This window comes from Pongo pygmaeus, chromosome 19, assembly GCF_028885625.2.
Source record: "Pongo pygmaeus isolate AG05252 chromosome 19, NHGRI_mPonPyg2-v2.0_pri, whole genome shotgun sequence".
In the NCBI taxonomy this organism is placed as follows: Eukaryota; Metazoa; Chordata; class Mammalia; order Primates; family Hominidae; genus Pongo; species Pongo pygmaeus.
Window position 1 is genome coordinate 27,965,660 of NC_072392.2, and position 21,749 is coordinate 27,987,408.

General features: G+C 47.4%; 1 pseudogene; it reads left to right on the forward strand.

Annotated features, from left to right (window-relative positions):
• The window catches only part of LOC129017669 (uncharacterized), a 208,404-nt pseudogene extending 188,053 nt beyond the window's left edge, over nucleotides 1–20,351 (forward strand).
• Nucleotides 20,352–21,749: the final 1,398 nt, after the last annotated feature.

Sequence of the window (21,749 nt, forward strand, 5' to 3'; positions counted from 1 at the left end):
GCCTCAGAGGTTGCCTGGAGGGGTGTGTTTCAATGCCTCTGCTGTATGACTCTGCGTGTGTGTGTGTGTGTGTGTGTGTGTGTGTGTGTCTCCCATTCTCTCTTCTCTCTCTGTCTCTCAGTCTCTGTGTCTTTCTTTCCCTCTCTCTGTCGGTTAGTGTGTGTGTGCCCTTGTGCAAAGATGACTTCCCAGTGCGTCAGGGACACACTTCCTGCAGATCCGTGTCATGATTGTATCTCTGTCCAAGCGTCTTTCTGCTCCATTGGGCAGGTCTCATGACCCTGGATTTCTTGGCTTCCATACGTGTCTCAGACAGGGAAGCTTCCTTGTTCTCCAGGTTTCTCCTCATGGGTGGGTGGATTGCCTAGAATGAGCGCTAGGCGAGCGTGACTGGCCTTGTCTTCTAGGACAGGTGGTGTCGCATTTCCTCTGCACTTCCTGTCTCATTCTTGAGGGACCTCCTGTCCTCTGCTCCTGGGTGGACTGATTCCCTTGATCTTTTGGCCGAAACTAATGTCAGGGAACCAGAGGGACTGGGCTGGGGCTGGGGCTGGGGCTGGGGCTGGGGCTGGGGCTGGGGCTGGGTGCAGGGGAAGTTGCGTCAGGGCTACCAGGGAGGAGGAGGGTTGGGTGTGGGGCGAATTCTGCAGGAACTTCTTTGCTCCTCTGATAGGCATTTGAAAACCTGGCTTGGGTCAGGCACAGGCCCCCCACCCACCGAATCCCAGGTGTTCTTTGATTTCCCTTGGCATTGACCGAAGGGTCACTTGTTCCCGCCTTCCACTGGCCCATACCTGGACACCACCGTTTGTTTCGCCGTCTCCCAATATGCCTCCGGTGACACACATTCACACCATCTGCTGTGGTATACGCCAGTGCCACGCGTGGTCACATGGTCTCCACCTCGGCATCGCCAATGTTCCTGCCTGCACGTGGCCTGTAAAGCGCGGTCGGCTTTCCGGAGCCCCAGGGCTTTTAGAAGCGGGGCAGGCCCCTGCTCTTTCGAAGGAGGAGCGAGGCCGAGGGCTGATGGATCAGTGAAGGTTCACCTGACGCTGCGCCTTGAGACCTATGGGATCATTCTGTGCTGCAGCGAGGCCCTGCCTGCCTCACCAGATGTGGTGAGCCCATCCTATCTCACTCGGAGGGGGCCAAAATCGGATCTGAAGGGGAGTTCCGAGAACCCAGCAGGCGTCCTGAAGCTCCCCCTCCCTCGGTGGAAGTCGCCTTAAGAAGGTCCGGAGGACAGGACTCCTGGCGGTTTGGCCCTGGGACAGGACACCTGCGGCACCCTCTCCCAGGCTCCCCAAACTGGACCCCGGATCCAGTCGCTGCGGAGGCTTCAACAGGAGCCCCTCTGCTACCGCGAAGTTGCCATTGTTTAAAGGAGCAGCAGCCTGACTTCCAGCACCAGAGCTTTAGTCGGCCCAGCCAATGTGCCTCAGCAAGGCTGTAGCTGACTGTCTCTTCACAGTGATTTCCACTGTTGTCTTAATATCCAGTCCCTGAATTTTGGCATAGCAGGAGTTCTCCATGGCTGTGCTTCGGTGAAGGGGCTTCGTGCCTCCGGCCTGTCTTGCAGGAGTTTTAATACCCTTCCCATTGTGTGCTGGCTCCTTGCTAGGACCAAGATGACGGCATCCCCGCCAAGGACAAAGGCCTCACAGGTGCTCATTGTCCACCCGCAGGAGTGTGCCCACAGACCTTCAAGAAGACGGTTCTCACTCCTCTCGCCCTTTGCCCTCATTGAGAAATCTACCCAAAGCTATACACTGGGATGGAGAAGGAAGATGGCAACAAGATGGGGCAAGCATGTCTGTCACTCAAACACTGGCCTTCCTCGCCAAGTCACCCATTTGGCACTTTTTCCTCGATGCTAGTGATAGTGGCATTGTGTTGTGACATTGGCCTCTGCTCTGTCCTCCCTCTTGCTCTGTCTGCCCAGTTCCTGTGAAGCCTAGAGGCTTCTTATTCTGGCTCCATGTCTTCAACAAAGAACACTTCCCAGTCCATTAGGGAGAAATTTCGTTGGGGTCCCTTTTATGATTGCTTCCCTCTCCAAACCGATTTCTGGATGATAGGGTGTGATGATCCTGGAGTTCTGGGCTTCCGTACCTGTCTTGGACAGGGAAGCTCCCTTGGTCTGCATGTCCCAAGTAATTGCTTCATGGTCAGTCCAGGAAGAGCGGGAAGCAACCCCACCATGGCTGACCTTTGCCTTCAAGGAAAGTTAGTGTTACATCCCACTTGCCCTTCCTCTCTCATTCCTGAGGGCCATCCGGTTCCTCTGCTCCTGGGGAAAGTGCCTTCAGGCACCGAATCTTTTGGCTGCCACGGATGTCAAGGAGCCAAAGGGACTGGGTTTTGCTGGGTGCAGGGGAGGTGGAGTCACGGGTACCTACCGGTGGCGGGATGTCGGTGCAGTGTAGTTTGTCGAAACCTCTTGGCCCCTCTGGCAGTCATCCCTGAATGTGGCTTGGACTCAGGCACAGGCCCTGTCTCACAGCTTTTCTAGTGTGCTTGGCTTTTCCTTGGCTTTGTGTGGGAGGTCCCAGTGACCCACCTGTGCACACCTGGACGTCACTATCCATCTCAGCATCGCCCCATACGGCAATCAAAGACACACACTGACTCCATCTGCTCTTGGGAAACATTAGTGCCACTTGTGGTCACATTGGCTCCATCTTGGACTCGCCTCTGTCTGTCCTTGCACATGCCGCGGAAAGCAGTGTCAGGATGCCAGAGTCCCGGACCTTGGAGATGAAGTCAGGCCACTGCTCCACCTAGGAAGGAGGGAGGCAGTGGGCTCATAGGTCAGTGCATTTTCAGCTGACAGTACGCCTTGCAGCCCTTAGGATCTTTCTGTGCCCCAGTGAGACCCTTCCCGCCTCACTGCATTGTAACCCCATTCCTGATCACCCCGTGCGATCCATAGTCAGATCTGAAGAGGAGTCCAGAGAGCCCAGCCGCACCCTGAAACTCCTCCTCCACAGGGAACCAAAGAAGAAGATCAATCAAGAAGGTCCTGATGACAGGACCTCTATGGGTCCAACCCTTCGGTCTCCCGCAGGACCCTCTCGTAGTCCTCTTCCCAGCCGCGGCCTCGGACTGCGCTGCCGCCGCCACCGCTGCCCCAGTCCCCTCAACCGCGCATCGCCGCCATTTTTTAAAGGATCAGCGGCCTGATTCTCAGGAGCAAGCGGAGATTCGGCCTCGCCAGTGCGCAAGCGCAAGGTCTGAGCCTCCGCTTTGGTCCTAGTGATTGCCACCTTTGCACGGGGATGGGTCCCTGAGACTTTGCGAAGTAGGAGCCCGGGGTGATAGTGCGTCAGAGTCGGGTCTGAGAGCAGTCCTGGCCAAGGCATTAACAGGATGGTCTCCGGAGCCTGGGATTCTCGGAGGGTCGACCACCAGGAAAAAACCTCAGAAGGAAGAAACCTCAGGCGTATCGCCAGGGCGGCAGCGCGAGATCCCAGCCTCAGGCCCGGATTCAGGGAGGGTCGACGAGACCCCTCTCCCAAACTTCACTTCACGCACCGCCGCCCCAGTCCCCGCAGCCGCCGCTCCGGGATCATTTTTCTTTTCTTTCTTTTTTTTTTTTTATAGTCGGAGTCTCACTCTGTCACTCAGTCGAGTGCAGTGGCGGGATCTCAGCTGACTGCAAACTCTGCTGCCCAGATTCAAGTGATTCTCTTGCCTCCACCTCCCGAGTACCTAGGACTAGAGGGATTAGTCAGAGTCGGGGCTAAGACCAGTCCTGGCCAGGGCATCAACAGGACGGTCTCTGGAGGCCGGGATTCACGGAGGGTCGTCCAGGAGGAAGAAACTGCGGGCGGAGGGCCGGGGAAGCAGCGCGGGATCCCAGCCTCAGGCCTGCACGGACGGTGTGCCAGTGAGTCTCTTCAAAAAAGGAGAGGTTTGCTTATGTGTCCGTGGGCTGCTCTCTCACCAGTGGGTTGTAGTCGTGGAGAGCAGAACCCAGAAAATTCAGGGGCTGCCTAGGGTAGGTGTTACCGTGCCACTGCTGTATGTCTTTGTGCGTTTGTGTGTGTGCGTATGTCTCTCTCTTGTTTCTGTCTCTCCCCTTTCTCACTCATTTGCTCTGTGTCCGTCTGTGTGTGCGTGTGTGTGTGTGTGTTGGGACACATGTGCCCTGTGCGCCAGAGGTCAGTGTCTTCTACGTCCGCCTTTCTTGTGGTCAGCCTCTCCCCGCGTCTCTGCCTGGCTTGTGTGGCCGGTTGTCAGTCATTTTTCCGGCGGCTCCAGTTTAGGTTTGTGAAGGTCCAGATGAAGTGGGGAGCTGCATCTCTCTAGTAAGAATTTAAATCACCTCCTCACCCTGAGAGGCCTCTTTTCTAGGATTAAGGCCTGAACCCCCCAGTCAAGGATAAAAGCCTCACTGGAGGAGCAGTGCGGAGCGACCTGAAAGAAGATGGTTCTCGTTCGTCTCTCTCTTTCATTTTCTTGAGAAATCTAGCCACAGGGAAACACAGGTTTTGAGAGGATGGGAACAGGACGTGGCGAGGATCTGTGAGTGCGCAGGCTGTGTTTCACATATCATTAAACATAGTCTAGTGAGGGTTCTGCAGATAGCTGGCGTTTAAGTTTGTTTTATTGAATCAAGGAAAAGAAAAAATGCTGAGAAAAAAATGACACACCTTGCCTGCCAACCCATCTGACTGTTACAAGTTTAATAGTAATTTTAATTTATCTTCAATTGTAAAGGTCCTTGGCAGTGATACCTAATTTCCTAAGGTAGTCTTGATTTATATTGTATGATTAAGATGTCATGCATATCAGAGTATCTGGAAATTCTTCCCAACGTCCTTTACATAGGTGATTAATCACATTCCCAAAATAACATACCAAAACGAATAACAGAAAATCATTTTAAGTTGTGGTTGCTTCATGAACAAAACATTTCATGTGTGTCTGGCACTCTGCTGGGCACAGATTTCATCTTAACCTAAGTATTGAAATGCTTGTGCCCTTTGATTAATTTTTCTATGTAAATACTTTGATAATAAGCTACATTGAGGCTGGGTGCAGTGGCTCACACCTCTAATCCCAGTTCTTTGGGAGGCTGAGGCCAGCGGATCACGAAGTCAGGAGATCAAGACCATCCTGGCCAACACGGTGAAACGCTGTCTCTTCAAATATACAAAGAATTAGCCAGGTGAGGCCAGACTCTGGCTTATGCCTGTAATTCCACACTTTGGGAGGCTGAGGAGGGTATATCACCTGAGGTCAGGGGTTCGAGACCAGTCTGCCCAACATGGCAAAATCCTGTTTCTAATAAAAATACAAAAAATTAGCCGGATGTGGTGGCAGGTGCCTGTAATCCCAGCTACTCGGGAGGCTGAGGCAGAAGAATCCCTTGAACCCAGGAGGCAGAGGTTGCATTGAGCTGAGATCATGCCATTGCACCATCGGGCCTGGGTGACAAGAGTGAAACTCTGTCAAAAAAAAAAAATACCTGATCTATACTAAAAATACAAAAATTAGACCCTGAAGGTCACGTCCAAATGAGAAAGACATTGTTTGCCTCAAATAGTCTGACACTAAGGAATAGTGCAGACTGGACAAGTGAGGTGACTGACTGACACCTGTAATCCCAGCACTTTGGGAGGCCGAGGCTGGTGGATTACCTGAGGTCAGGAGTTGGAGACCAGCCTGACCAACATCGTGAAACTCCATCTCTACTAAAAAAAAGTTCATGAAAATTAGCCAGCTATGGTGGTTCATGCCTGTAAATCCCAGCTACTCAGGAGGCTGAGGCAGGAGACTCGCTTGAACCTGGGTGGCAGAGGTTGTGGTGAATGGAGATCACACCACTGCACTCCAGCCTGGCAACAAGAGTGAAACTCTGTCTCAAAAAACAGAATAGTGCAGAGTAAGAGCAGATTTATGTATTTATGTATGTATGTATTTTCAGAGAAGCAGGGAATCTGGAATTTTGGGTGAAATGTCTGTTTCCAGAAACTGAAAATGCTCTCAAATGGAAAATTCAGGCTAGCCTCTATCAAGCTTCTCCTTGTTCTATGTGTGAATAGCATGGGACAGATGGAACAGCTTGAGCCAAGGCAGGATGGTGGGATGGGACAGATGGCCAGGGCTGCTGCACTGGGGGCCGTAGTGGAGAATTTGGCTGGAAATGCAGGTAGGACCAGACCATGAAGAGTCTCAAACACAGACCTGAGGACTCTGACATTTATCCTGGGGGTGGCAGGAAACCATGTTAGGTGAAGGAACAAGGCTGTTTCTCCCTCAGCACTAGTGCAAGGAAAGGCCAGGGAGGCCCTCAGTGGAAGCTTGCTGCTGGATTTGTTGATGTGCCTTTTCTCCTGCCTGCACTAGGGTCAGAATGGCCTAGGGCACTGCACACTTCCTGCCAGGAATAGAAGGCCCCACAGCTATAGCACCTCTCTTCCCTTTAGTTCTTTAGAAGGATGAGCAAACTATTCAGCCTCTCTGAACCTCAGTTTTCTCATCCATAAAATGATGACAGTATAGCAACCTCGCAGGTCACAAGGATGTTATGAAATTTGGTGAGCACAGCATAGCAGGTGTATTTTTGGGTCCTAATATTACATGTGAACCAAGTTGCCTTGTAGAAAAGGCACAGGCTCAGGGGACCTGTGTTTCAATCCCACTATGCCCCTGTAATGCCCACCTCTCAGGGATGATGGAAAGATTAAATTCACGGACATGATGCCTGTGCAGCATCTGATACCCAGCAGATGCCTAAGCACCTAGCCTACCACCCACCTGAGGAAGTACAAGCAGTCCTGCTCCTCCTGCAACCACTGGGGATGCTGCAAACCACCCACCTTAGAACACTGCTCCTCCTCCCTCTCTGCAGGGGGCATTTTATAGGCCTCGGTTACTGGGCTTGCTGTCCTCTCACCTGCCACTCAGCGTGGGGCTCAGAGCACACATTCTTCACCTTTGCAAGAAGCTTCTCTATGCATCCCTGTCCCCAGGCTTGCTGAGTGCATTCACCTATTGTATTCTTTATAATCAGGACAGAGTTGCTCCCCACTGTGTAGATGAGGAAATGGAGACCTAGAAAGGGAAGGAAAGACCAACATTTTGAGCACCTTCAATGTGCCTGAGCAGCCCAAGAGGGAGGTATTATTCTTCCCCTGTGTAAATGTGGGTGTTGAGGCTCAGAGAAGGGCAGTGACTTGTCCAAGGTCACATAGCAAGCAACCGTCCGTGGCTGAGGGCAAACCCAGGTCTTTCTGACTTCAGAGTGTGGGATTTAGAACAAACATTTGCAACGTGAGGTTGACAGATCCATCCCCCAGTGCTGTTCCAAGGACCAGATGGGGTCATAAGTGTGTGAGTACCTGACATGGTGCCCAAGGACCGGGAGTAGAAGCAGAATCCCATCCACCTCCACCTAATCATACAGAGAAAAGAGACAGGAGCCAGGGAAGGCAGTGCTGTGCCCAAGCTGTCAGCGAGCAGTAGGCAGAGCCCAGGCCCCTGATTTCCCGTGCCCACCCCTTCCCAGGTCAGGGCAAGGCCACCTCTCCAGGGCCTTTCCCTCCCCTAGAGAGGAAACTCCCCAAGTTCCTCTGACCAGACAGGAGAGTGAATGAGAGCAGAAAATTCCACTTCAGCACACACACGTGGAGCCTGAGGCTGAAAGCTGGAATCCCAGATTTTGACACTCAGGAAGCCACCTCCACACTCTTTCAGCACCTCCACCTGGGACCTTCATGAGCACCTTGCTTCCCTCCCAGGGGAGAGGGGGTGTCCCAGAGACACTGGGGCCCTTAGAAGGCACTATGAGTTGGCAGTGACTGCAGCAGTGTGGTGGGATTGCAGGTGGTGTAGGAAGCAGGGGAAGCAGATCACAGCACTCAGGATGGCCAGAGCTGAAGGCATCAGAGTCCTCTGCCCTTGCTCTGCAAAAAAAAAACCCACGGCATATTCCCATCCCACTCCACACCTCCCACGGTCAGCAGTCGGTCCCAGAGGAGGAGCAGCGAGGCCTCAGGAGGACAGCAACCACTGCTGGCAAGGCGTTGGTGTTCTCCTGTTGAACTGCACAGGTTGTCAGCATCAGAGAAGGTCGCTCTGTGACCATGATGGGTCAAGACAAAGCAAGGTCACTTGGTAGCTATCATGGCTCAGCTCATGCAAAACATGGACAAAAATGACCTCACACCCCCTCCCCTGTGTGTCTATGTCATGACTGCTACCTCTTTGTCAATTGCAGCGTTAGCTTTGGCCTTGTCTTCCTTCCTTCTAGGTAAGATTGTGGATGATGCCAGGTGATAGAATACACCCTGCCTCTGAAAGCATCCAATCTGGAGCAAAGTCTTCTTTCAACCCTCCTCCAAGCTTCCAATACAAGCCCAAATTCTGGAACAAGTCCTTTCCAACACCTCCTTCAGAGAAGCTCCCTGGCTCCAGGCAGTGCTTCCTCCCCTCCCTGCAGCAGGAAGCCCAGCTTGTGAGCTGCAGGTGTGCTCCAGGTGGTCACTGGATGCAGGGTATTGACAGATGGATCCCATCGATACCCCCACTGCAGAACCATGTAAGCACATCATCCCCCACTTGCACATGAGGAAACAGAGTTCCGCAGGGTGGAGAAGGGAAGACATAATTTGTCCTTCAAATGCGATACCGGTGAGATGTGAGAGGCAGTACCCCTCATAACTCAGTGAGGCAGTGGGCACACCAGGACCCTCCCAGGCAGATCGGGTGTGTGGTCGCCCCCATTGCATAGCATGGGCGGGAGTGGGGGAGACCACACATGGGTCTCGCCACCTCTCCACTGGCCCGACCTCCCTGCAGACCCCCGGGACAGAGTCAGCATCTGCTTGCTGGCAGGCCTGGCCACCAGAGGTCTTTGCTTATGTCTAAGGTCCCTGTAGTTCTGGTTCACAGGATGGGGGCTGCTCCTGAGATTCAGCACCACACAGGCACTGCAAAGCACTGTGCCATGGTGGTGGGCACTCACTTTCCAGATAGGGCCCATGTTGCCAGCAGGCATGATGCCTCATTTACCCTATCCTGAGTGCAATAGGTCGTTTTATAGAAAAAAACTTGGGCCAGGCGAGGTGGCTCACACCTGTAATCCCAGCACTTTAGGAGGCCAGGGCGGGTGGATCACAAGGTCAGGAGCTCAAGACCAGCCTGGCAAATATAGTGAAACCTTGTCTCTATGAAAAATACAAAAATTAGCCAGATGTGGTTGTGGGCGCCTGTAGTCCCAGCTACTCGGGAGGCTGAGGCAGGAGAATCGCTTGAAAACAGGAGGCGGAGGTTGTGGTGAGCCAAGATCATGCCACTGCACTCCAGCCTAGGTGACAGAGCAAGACTCCATCTCAAAAAAAAAGAAAAGGAAAGAAAAGGAAAAATATTTGTAGATGAATGAAGGTGACACCTTTGAATATTGGAAATGATTTTATTTTAGCCATTGGTCTGGCAGTCATTCTGATGGGGTGACATGTGTCCCTGCCTTAGTCAGCAGAGCACAGGAGTGTGCTACACCTCCCCTCAACTGAAGATTCAGCCCATGAGCAGGAACGCCTGTCTTTGTGTCATACCAACAGAGAGGATGTGTCTGGTTTCACCATTCACTGCAGAGGCAGAAATTACCCAGAAAGAAAAGACAGTCTGTTCCCGGGAGTGTGTCCCTTTGACTCAGCATGGGGGTCATCTCCCTTCCTTGGCCAGGACCCCCAACCTGAACACAGAGGCAGAGAACATGTGAAGAGCTCCCATTCCCAGGCGGTCCAGGGTGCAAGCTCTGAGCCTGTGGTCCTGGTCACTACCCTTTTCTCCACAGCATGGCTGCCACCATCCTGGGCTGGGGCACAGAGGGGCTTTGCAGAGATCAGCATAACAAATGCATCAGTGAGATGCTGCAATAGCAAACCGTGATACCTTCCTGGGCTGCCAAAGCAGCCTAAGCTATTTGTTGCTGCACTCAGTGTCCCCAGACAGCTGTGTGGCTGTCACTGCCTCTGGTATGTCCATTTTACTTCTCTCCTCCTGCCTGAGCTTCTGCTCTGAACTCGGTCTCTAACTTACAAGAAATCAAGCTCACTGGATTCTGAGCTGTTCAGGGTCAACAACTGTGTCAGTAGTTCATGTCTCTTTCTAGAGATCACAGCTTAGTATCTGGCACAGAGCAGATACTCAGCCAATGCCCAATGATTCATTTTCCAGAAAGCTGAATTTCATCCATAATCCTAGTCAATGCAAATACATTCTGCCGGTAGGGTGTGTTTGTCCTCTGAAGGCGTTTTCCCAGGCTTTGTAAATACATACAGGCCATTTAGAAATTTGAATGTCAAAGAATAAAGGAGCTTGGAAAGTAAACATTGGAGAAGTGTGGGAGGGTGGTATTATTTGCAAGACATTCCTTGGTCCTTGTGAGTTCTATACACCCTCGATGAGCACCGATTCTGGGCCAGGCCAGACACCCAGCTGGACCCAGGAGATACTGAGGTGAGTAAAGCCAAAATGCCTCCCTTCAGCAAGAGGCAGGCAGTCACACCAAAGTGATAAAGGCACAAAACCCAGAGGCAGCAGAGGAGAAAGGACTACCTTGTTCCTGGACTGTGTGACCTCAGGGAGAGCTTTGAGAGGAGGACATCTGTGCAGGGCTTGGAAGGATGAACACAAATTTGCCGAGCAGAAAAGGGAGCCAAGGAAATCCCGATGGAGAACAGCTTGGGTGAGAGTGTGAGCCACGGGACTGAGGGGCACAGGCATGGAACTGGAGGAGCAGAAAGAATGAGGGAGGTCAGCAGAGGTCAGTCACAGAAGGTTTGAATCCTGGTGAGGGAGCAGTGGGTGCTGCACAAGGGACATGGGCCTGGAGAAGATGCAGTTAGCTCTGAGTGAAGATGGAGCACACCATCCACTAGGGAACCACAAGATGCAATAGAAATAAGAACCCTGAGAAGCCTGCACAAAGGATGAGAGGCCCAGGGGTGGCACCAAGAAGGTCCCTGTCAGAGGCCAGCTTTGAACGGAGACAGAAAAGACTCTTGAGGGTCTCAGCTGCTGCAAACCTCCTCAACAAATCATATTTTACCTTCAAATATTTGCTAAAGAATACTAACTATTGGAAGAGCAATGGTCCATTGATAATAATTATTCCCTCACTGTACATTTTTTACAATTCTCAAAATGCTCTTGGTCCAGTGTCTCATTGGAACCCCTATATAATCCCATTTTACAAATAGGGAAATGAGGCCCTGTGATGTCACACCGAGGTTTGCAGCAGTTCCAGGATAGAAAATAGGGAGCACTTTCATCTCAGCCCTGGGTATAAGTCTCAAAGTTGCTTTTCTGGGAGTGGGTCCTTGAGGCCATCCAGCAGTCCATAGTCCAAGTCTTCTTCTTCCTCCTTGGGCTTCTCCACACCTGTGTTCAAAGCCTCCTTCTCCTCCTTTGTTCTCAGGTACCACTACCAGTTGTTGGGCAGGGAGACCTCCTGCTGCTTCCCATCCTAGGGTGCATCCTCCAACATGGGTGCATTGTGGTTCAGCCAGCACCTACACCACCTGCAGCCCAGGGCTCCTGTGGTGGGCCTGAGGTTCCTCCCTATCAAATGGAGATGTGCTGGGGTTGCTGCCTTTGCTGAAGCCCATGTCCAGTCATCTTCGGGGTGGCCCAGGGTACAGGGCTCTGGGGACAGGCCAGAGGGCTGCAGGGGCAAAAACCAAGAGGATGAGGGGATCTCTGAGTCAGACCGCCTGGATTTGCATCCAAGAGACTAGCTGCAAGGCCTGGGGAAGACTGGTTCACCACTCTGGGCATCAGTTTCCTCCCCTGTAAAGTGGGAGGTATAACAGATTCACTCCTACAGTTGTCTCTGAGCTTTACAGCAGGTAATGTGTGCAAAGTACTTTGCACAATGCCTGGCACATGGTAGGTGATAACAAACAGGGTTATTATGATATCATCATCTGAGCTAGGCCACTCATGCACTTCTCCAATGCTTCAGGGTTCCCCTCCATCCCTCACAGAGTAGCGGCAAGTGAAAGGGCTGCCCCTGGCCTTGAGGAGCTCACATCTTCTCATTTCCCAGGGGTCTCTGTCCAGTGACCACACATACCTGGCATGCAATAGGCGCCTCATCCACATCTGGTGAAAGAGTGGAAAGCAGGTCATTATCATGTATTGTTTGGCACAGAATCTGCAGTAGGTGACAGAGAAGTGAGTGACTGTAGTTGTGCCCACCAGTCCCTGTCCCTGAATTTTCAGGGATCAAGAGGCCTTAGCAAGTCTAGTACTAGGGAGTGGGCACTGTGTTTTGGGGCAGGAGGCAGGTCCTGAGAAAGGCAGTGAGGTGAGGAGAGGAGCTCTGCATTTGAGGTCTGGGAGATCCTCCACCAGGACCTCACCAAAGGCCCCGGGCAGGTCATCCCTCCTCGCAGAATCTCTCTATGCTCTTCTGTATAATGGGGCTAGCCTGGAAGAGATACTTGCACAACCATGTTCAGAGCAGCATCATCCACAATAACAAAAAGGTGGAAGTAACCCAAGTGTCCATGGATGGATGGACGGATCAACAAAATGCTGACTATTCATACAGTGGAATAGTGTTCAGCCTTGAAAAGGAAGGAGATTCTGATGCCTGCTGCATCAAGAATGAACCTTGAGGACATTAGACTGAGCAAAATAAGCCAGACCAAAAAGACAAGTGCTGTATTATTCCACTTTTCCAAGGCACCTAGAGTAGTCAAATCCATAGAGACAGACAGGAGAATGGTTGCTACCAGGTCCTGGGGAGGGTGGTGATTGGGAAGTTGTTTTTAAACGAGTTACAGAATTGTAGTTTTACAAGATGAAAAGCATTCTGGAAATTGGTTGCACAACATTGTGAATGTATTTAGTGCCACTGAAATGTAAACTTAAACATAGTTAGACAGTAAATTTTAGTTTATTTTACCACAGTTTTTATAATGGGGTAGTTATGCCTGTCTTGTGTTGCTGTAGGATTTCATGAGATAACATATAAGGAACCACCCAGCATGTTGCCTGGCACATAGTAACTGCTCAATAAATCACTACTGGATGCTATTGAAGATAAAGTTACCTGACTTCTCTGAGGCGTGCTCTCTTCAGCTGAAAATTCTCCCAAAATATATTAGATGAGACCCTACTGTATTATACTGGGTTCATAAATACCACTCCCCCTTTTCCCTTCCCACAGAGTGCAGTGAATAGAAGACACTTCTCTGCACCCCAAAAGCTCCATGCTGATTGCGAGAAGGAAATGCTGGATGGAGGGGTTCCTGAAACTACTGTGAGGGGTGAGCTTTCCCCAGATGTCTAGAAATGAGGCAGAGGCCCGACATCTTCCACCCCCACTAAGGTTGCCTTGCAGTTCCCAGCTGGCTCTATACTTCCTAGAAACTGCCACTTTTCTGCCTCCATTACCTCATAGCCCAGTCAGCACCATTATCATCATCACCATGATCGCCATCACCATCCTTACAATCACCAACACTATCATCATCGCCATCACCATTCTTACCCTCACCATTCTCACCATCATCAACACCAGCATCTTCACCATAACTATCACTATCATTATCACCACGTTCACCATCACCATCCTCACCATAATAATTATTGTCACCCTCCCCATCCTCATAATCATAATCATTATCAACATTACCATCACTATCATCGTCACTATCACCATTCTCACCACCATCATCCTCATCATCATCACTATTATCCTCACCATAACTATCGCTGTTATCATCACCACCTTCGCCATCACCATCCTTATCATCACCATCACAATCACCACCATCACCATTCTCACCATCACCATGTTCAACTTCATCATCCTCAACATAACTACCACTTCATTATCACCACATCCACCTTCACCATCACCATCCTCACCATCATCATCACCACCATCACAATGATCCTTGCTTCATGGAACCATGCATTCTGGGTAGGAGGGCTCTTGGGTCAGGGCATCTAACACATCTCGTAGGATAGAAACCCAGCCCCTCAGGGTCTCACAGTTGGTGAAGTAACTGATTCTTGTGAGGTCATGTTCCTCTGGGTGATGTGGGATGTCACAAGACCAATAAATATGGGCTGAAGCTCATCGCATCACTTCTTTTTTTGTAAAATAAGCCCCATCATCAGTAGTAATTGTATGATAGCAGATAATAAGAACTCAGAAAATGTAAATAATTTGATGCTATGAGAAGCATATGAAGCAGAGTCCATATTCCGATATGCATCTATTCCGGTGACGGCAATTCTTTACCACTTCCATGAAGGAAAGGAGAAAATATTATTACAACATTACCAGAAATCTGTCTGGTCTAGGCAAGGCAGTTCCTCTTTCCAGGGTCTCAGCATTGCTCATTGTCGGCAGTCAGGGCACTCATCTGGGCAGTAGGCAGCACTGCTGCAGGGAAGTTCATGTTATTGGAAACATGTAGCATCTTCTCCCGCTACCATCGCCACATTGTCCGTGAACCCACTGGGCAAACAATGAGGAATCTGGGAAAAGTTCTCATAACCAGAACATAATCATCCATATCAGGATATCAGCATTCACCCAACACTGCTGTCCAATCAACAGATGCTATAATCTCATCCAAATTTTCTCAGTTGTGCCCTAAATACATTTTTTTTTGAACTTTGTAATCCAGGATCCAATCCAGGATTTCCCATTGCATTAATTGTCATGTCTCTTAAGCTCCTTCAACTTCAAACAGTTCCTCTGTTTTGCCCTATTTTTCATAACCTTAAGAGTTTTAAAGAGCATAAGCATTTATGAAGGATATGTTCGTCTTTTTCCATCTGATGTGTTTCCGCTTCCAGACTTAGGTCATGTATCTTTCACAAGAAAACCACAGAAATACTGCTGTGGTCTTCCTAGGACACCACAGCAGAAGGCACATGATCAAGTTTGTGCCAGATTTCTCCACCACAAAGTCATCATTCTTCCAATTGTAATTGAGAAGTGTTTCATATGAAGATATTAATTACACATACACATGAATGTATATTTATATGTAAAATATATACAAAATATTATTTCAATGTCTAACCAATATAAAAGTTGTTAATTAGATATGTTTAATTTTATTTCCTAGCAAGTCTTCAAAATCTGGTGTGTGTTTTACCCTGACAGCACATCTCAGTCCAGCCTAGCCATATTTCAAGTGCTCAATATTCACATGGCTGTGGCTACCATATTTGTCAGGGCAGCACTAAGCACTAAAGAACTTCTTCCTTGGAGAAGTTCTAAGTTTTCAAAATGTTTGGCAAATACATTTTATAAAATTCTTCAGAATCCATAAATAGGCAATTACACATTCAGTAAGCCATAGAATCCAACATGACATTAAAAATGAATCCCTCGACAAAAGAGAAGGTAGGCAAAATTTTCTTCAGACCAAATGGACAAATCAATTATGATTACCTAACATGCCCATTATTATTTATTAACATCCTTCATTAATACCCCCAAACCCCATCAACAGGTAAATGAATAAATGCATTCAGGCCTATCTGAACAATGTCCCAATTCCTTACCATTCTTACTTCTTTTGCAAGCAGAAAAGACTCAGTATTAGCAAAGACTATTCAGATAGTTTGTTCTTATGCCAGTAGTTGTAATTTCCTGGAGGTCTATGTGATATCAATTATGTACTTCAATACCTCTCACAAGTACTTTTCCTGTTTGGCCATTTTCTGCAGTATATCCATGCTCCCATTTTCCCTATTCTTTTGTTTCTATCCTAGACTTTTCTTTCATCCTATAATTCTTTATCCTAAAAATATTAATTTAAGGATAACATCACAAAATAGTGTATTTCTTCAGATGATACTTCAAATTGATACTTAATATACAGAAATGACTATCATGGACATAACCCACAACATGTGAAATGTATGGCTCATTCTACTGACATTATAAAGGAAAGTTAATGACAACTGAATTTCTAGTCATTTTCCACCCAACCAGTTGCTTATAAAATGGCAAGGAATTGTAGGTATGTACACAGTGGCTATTTTTTGGTGGGTTGTTCAGCAACTCTCCTCTTGAGAGCCCCCCTTTTCTTTGAGGACCATTTCAATGAGCACCAACTGGGCCTGACCCAACCTACCAGCCCCAGCCCCAGAGGTGATCATGATGCCCAGCTCTGGCAAAAGACTCTACCCTTGGATCATAGCAACAGTTTCAGTACTTTTTTTTTTGGAATCATCAGGAAGGACTCTTGCTTTTTCTACCACTGTGGTCTGTGAGGACAAAGTAAAGTGGGTTATTTGTCACACTATCTCTTGCTACAGAGAGAGAAGAGAGTCATCTTCAGAAGGAAAAAACGAGGTTAAAACAAAAGGAAAAGTGTCGAGAGAAAGAAGGAGAACATTTCTTGACGATTTTATATAAGCCCCTGGGTCCAGCTATGCATGACAGTGACTTGGGTTAAAGCTCTGTCACTTATAGGACCATTGACTTAAATATAAAATAAAGTATTAAAAGCTTTGAACTTTTAGATGAAAATACAGAAAAAAAATCTTTGTAATATTCAATTAATCAAAAATGTCTTAGATGAAGCCCCAAAAACCAAATGCACAAGAACAATTAATAAATTGGACCCCATCAATATTAAAAGCATCTGCTGTTTGAAAGATAGTGTTATGAGAACAAAAAAGAAAACTCAAGGGGAAAATACTGGCAAGTCTCATATCTAATAAGGGATTTGAATCCAGAGTATATAAAGAAACAATTAAAATTTAATAATGAGAAAATAAGCAAAGAAAAAAACAAAAAAGGAAGAAGCAAAAAAAATGTGAACATACACTTTACCAAATATATACAGATGGCATGTAAGTACATAAAGAGATACTACATATTATTAGGCATTATGGAACCACAATAAAATACTATTGTACACACATGAAAATGTCTAAAATTTTAAAAGAAGGCCCATACAAAGTGTTGGCAAGAGTGTGGAATTCTTATATACTGCTGATAAAAGTATAAAATGGTACAACCATTTTGGCAAACATTTTGACAGTCTATTAAAACTAAACCTAAACCTATTAGCTATTACACTCCTAATATTTACTCAAAGTTATAAGAACTTATGTACATGAATGTTCATTGCAAATGTATTTGTGTAAGTCCCTAACTGGAAGCAATGCAAAAACTCACCAACAGGCAAATGGATATATAAGTTGTGACTGATCTGCACAATAGAATACTACTCAGTAATAAAATTAATGACCCATTGATGCCTGCAATACAGCTGAATCTCAAAATAATTATGCTGTGTGAAAAATGACAGACCCCTCCAAAAAAGAGTCCATACTACACTTAATTTATATAAATGTCTAGACAAGGCAAACTATTTTATAGTGACAGATTGGTGATTGTCAGGGAGAGTGGTAAGGTAGGAAGATACAGAAAGTTTGGGATTATAAAAGGGCAAGGGGAAACTTTTATGAGTGCTGGATATGTTCATTATTTTTATTTTGGTGATGGATTTGCAAGTACATATAAAAAATAACGTGCAATGGAAGTAGAAATAATATTTTTGTTTCTTTCTTAAAAAAGCACAATTTACTTACTAATGGGATGTGTGTGCCTGTTGGGCACACAGCACAACTTTTCAAATCTTAAAATCGGACTGGATCTCAACCACTGGACCTTATTCCTATTCCACACTGACTTTAGCACAATACTTCCTTTCATCGCGGTAATTAACAACACCCACCTTAAAGGTAAAGAAATGCACTTCTAACTACTTTTGAAACTATGAACTGCCTCAGGCTAGTAGTTCTTAAGGTCTCCAGCAAATGTTGCTTTGTTTCCCTCAAAAATATACAGCCTGGGCAACATGGCAAAACCCCGTCTCTACTAAAATTACATAAAACTTAGCCATGCATGGTGGTGCTTGCCTGTTTTCCCAGCTACTCAGGGAGGCAGAGGCTGCAGTGAGCCTAGACCTCACCACTCCACTCCAGCCTGGGGGACAGAGTGTTATTATTGACAGTTTAGACTTAAGCCAAGAAATATTGCTAAGATAAAAAAGATTTTACGATGTCAGTCACCAGAAAAGTATGCCAATTTTAAATATGTCTAAATATAAAATATCCCTTCAAATTATTTACTACAGAAACTGATATAACTAAAAGAAACATGGACTAATCTACAATATAGATTTTAACATACCTTTCAATTACCGATGGAACCAACAGAAAAAAATCCATAAGAGAAAGGGAGATTTGATGAACGCAATGAACAAACTTGACATAAACTGACATATACAGAACGGGACACTCAACGACTACTGGATACACATCCTTTTCCAGTGCACGTATCATATTTACCAACATCGATTATATGTTGGAATTTAAAGGGACTCATCAGTCATGGGATTTTGCCTAAACTTGTCTGGCCTTCAACAGGGTTCAAATACAGTTAAATTCTTATTTCATCTAAAGAGTCCTATCCTTTTTTTTTTTGGAAATTTTACCGCAACAATCTAAATTTGCATAACAACTGAACCCAGCCCTTGGAACTTGAAGTTCATCCTAGCCAAAGGCAGATTAAACTGTCTAAGTAATAAAGTCCTTCAAATTGTTGTCCCCTGCTCCAGTAACGGAGTATAGCTCCAAGAAGCTAACAGACTGTTTGTCCTTCATAGTATACATTCTATGTTACATCAAAACACAGTATAAAGCCTTGAAATCAGCAGCAGAGAGAAAATGAGATCAACAACCATCTAGATGTGACCTCACTACATCGTAATTACGCTTTTAGCTGACTCCTTTACTTGATTCCTAACTGCTTCTTTGTGGCAGGATAGCACTAATCTCTGACCAAGCTGACCTTTTAAGAAGTGAGCAGAATGAAAAGGCTCTACCACCAGTGATCAGTTTAACAAGCTGCAACACTGGTCACTGGCTGCAACTCTAGTCACTGGCTGCAACTCACACTGTGGGTTTTAAGAGCTCAGAATTAACATGGAAATACTATTGACTCCAAAAGAAACCCAGAAATCTCTGGGAATCCAGCAAAGATAGAAAGGGTCCTCTCAATAGTCACCACTCACACTTTGCTTTGTTTTGGTAACTATTTTATTACATACGGAGAATATCAAAAAAGTATGCCTTTTCCTCATTGTTAATGCTAACCCTAAAATGGTAAGGCTCTTGCAAGTTGAAACCCCCAGGCTCTCACTGGCCCTTCAACAGAAGGCAGTGAAGTCACCTGCAAGAGTGATCACCCAAAAGCTTCCAGGCTGGACAAGTTGGGACTCAGTTCTTTCGGTTCCCAAATTCACAGTTCTCTTGGGATATTGTTATTTATGGAGCTCCTGAAGATGAGAAATTCCACCCAGGAAATTCTGTTTATAAAAATTACTCACATCTAATTATCTCAGGAGACATTAACACAGCAATGTTGAAAATTTTCCATTAATTGTTAATCCATGGAGAAAAACTGGACAATTATTTTTTAAAATATGGAAAACTTCATATAATACAAATTATACTACCACATGTGATTCAACTTCTATTCATTAATGCCAGAGAAGTTAATAATTATGAATTGCCAGTGGTTAAAAAAAATAAATCATTCATCATTGGAGAAGTGCAGAAGGTTTAAAAGAGATAAGAATTAGTTTTTGGCTTTGGGGCGTTTTATGCTTTCCAAAAGGTTTTGCTCTTTTTTTGCTCATGGCTTTCTCTCTCTCTCTTTCTTTCTGATTTCAGTTTCTTTTGATTTCTCCTGCTTAGAAATGGTGAGAGAACTTTGGATGTGGAACGTGGAGTAGGAGGAACACGAAGTGGGGATCTGCACTTGGGGTGGTCAGCACTGCGGATGCCCAGCAAAGGCACTGCCTGGTCCAACTCCCGGAGGCGTCTCTGCGCCCCAGTCGGCATCGCAGATGCCGAAACTTTTGTTGTGGCAGAAGAGTGTCCACAAACTTTGGAAGGTATCCGCTGCATCCTCCATGGCCGTGTATGCCTGCCGAGGGCGATCTTCTCGGGGAGCGGAAAGTCTCATTCATGGGCCAGGGCTGGCTGGCTGGAGCCACTTGGGCGGCGCAGCCCTGGCGGAAGTTCAGGCGGCCCTGGTGTCGCAAGCGGCTTCCTTGGGGCCTGAGGGGTCCCAGGAAGGCTGCAGACCTGGGCTGACCAGCGGGCAGCATGGTGGCCGCGATGGAAGGTGACGGGGTTCGCAGCGCCAGGGGGCCCAGCAGACCCCGAGCCCGGGCCTCCCGCATCGCCAGCAGCACCTCGGGGAGGTCTGGCGCTGGTGACGCGGCGGCCACTGCACGAGGCCCACGACCCAGTCCCAGAGGCCAGCCCATCGTCAGCTAACATCAGGAACCCCGGGCCAGCTGAGGCCCGGGCCCCAGGGGCAAGACAAAGGGCAGAGGCTCCGCAGGCGGGGCCGAGAGCCGGCAGCGCAGGCCTGGGTCCACCGCCGCGGAGCTCGCAGGGCGCAGCAGGCACTGGGCAGCGACCAGGGCTTCCAGAGGAGGCTGTGCACCCCCGCAAAGGCTCCTGCCCGGCGTCCAGCCTCTCCGCGGGGACTCCACGTGCACCCCCTCCTCATTGTCCTTGTCTAGGGCCGAGGCAAAGTCCTCGCTCCCATGGCGTGACTCCGGGGGCGCAGGAGCCTAGGCTGAGCAGGTGAAGTAGGGTGAGCACCGCCAAGAACCCAACGAGAGTGGCGCCCCAGGGCGGAACAGGAGGCCGCATTTAACGTGTCAATCATCTCAAAGATTTTATGACATCTTCTTTTTTTGACATCTTATAATATCTATAATGTTTATTATATCTTGTGATATAATTATTAACACCACTTCATTGTGATTATTATGATTATTTTTATACCAACACATCTTCAATTATTAATATTCCCAGTTGCTAAAGAAAAATGAAAACGACTAGTTTTGAAAGCCTTACTTCTGCCAATGGAAGCACATTCCAGCATGTCGCCAACGCAATTCACTTTCCACCACTTTCACAAGAAACGTTACTGCACAATTATACTATCCTACCCTTATATACTTTGTGTGTGTGTACTTGTGTGTATGTATGTTATATATGTTTTATACCTATATATATATATAAAGTATGCCAGAGATGAACAAGTATTAGAAAATTAAATGCACATAGGTCATGTCAGTGCTATGTATAATGTAGTGTACTAAGTATAGATGTTCAACAGTGTGGAATCTAGGCTGGAACAAGACTTCTAGTCTTAAGCAATTCTTTCTAGGTTCAGTCTCTGTAAATAATGCTCTGTATCAAATGTACGAGAAAATTAATGGGTTTTAAAGACTATTCTATGTCAACTATAACATTTCATTTGGGGATTTCTGTCCCTTATAATATCTACCTCATTTTGGATGGATTCCTTGAGGCCTGGTTTATTTTTCTTTTCCTTTCTACACATCGCTGCTTAGAGTGATGAATGGAGTTGTATTTTGAATAAAATAGCTAAGCATCCTTTTGTGAGCAAGGAGCATGATGGTACTTAGATCTACTATTTCTCGTTACGGTGGTTACGGTTACGGTGGGGCTGGTGTGTTTACCTGGAGCCTGAATGTCCACTGGGACATGATACCCACTGGGGTTGTTTTGTGTCAACCTGGTCTCTGATGTCCACCTGGGGATTGGGTATCCACCTAAGGCCTGATGTTTACCTGGAGCCAGATGTGCACCTGAAGCCTGATGTCTATCTGTGGCCTTATGTTCACCTG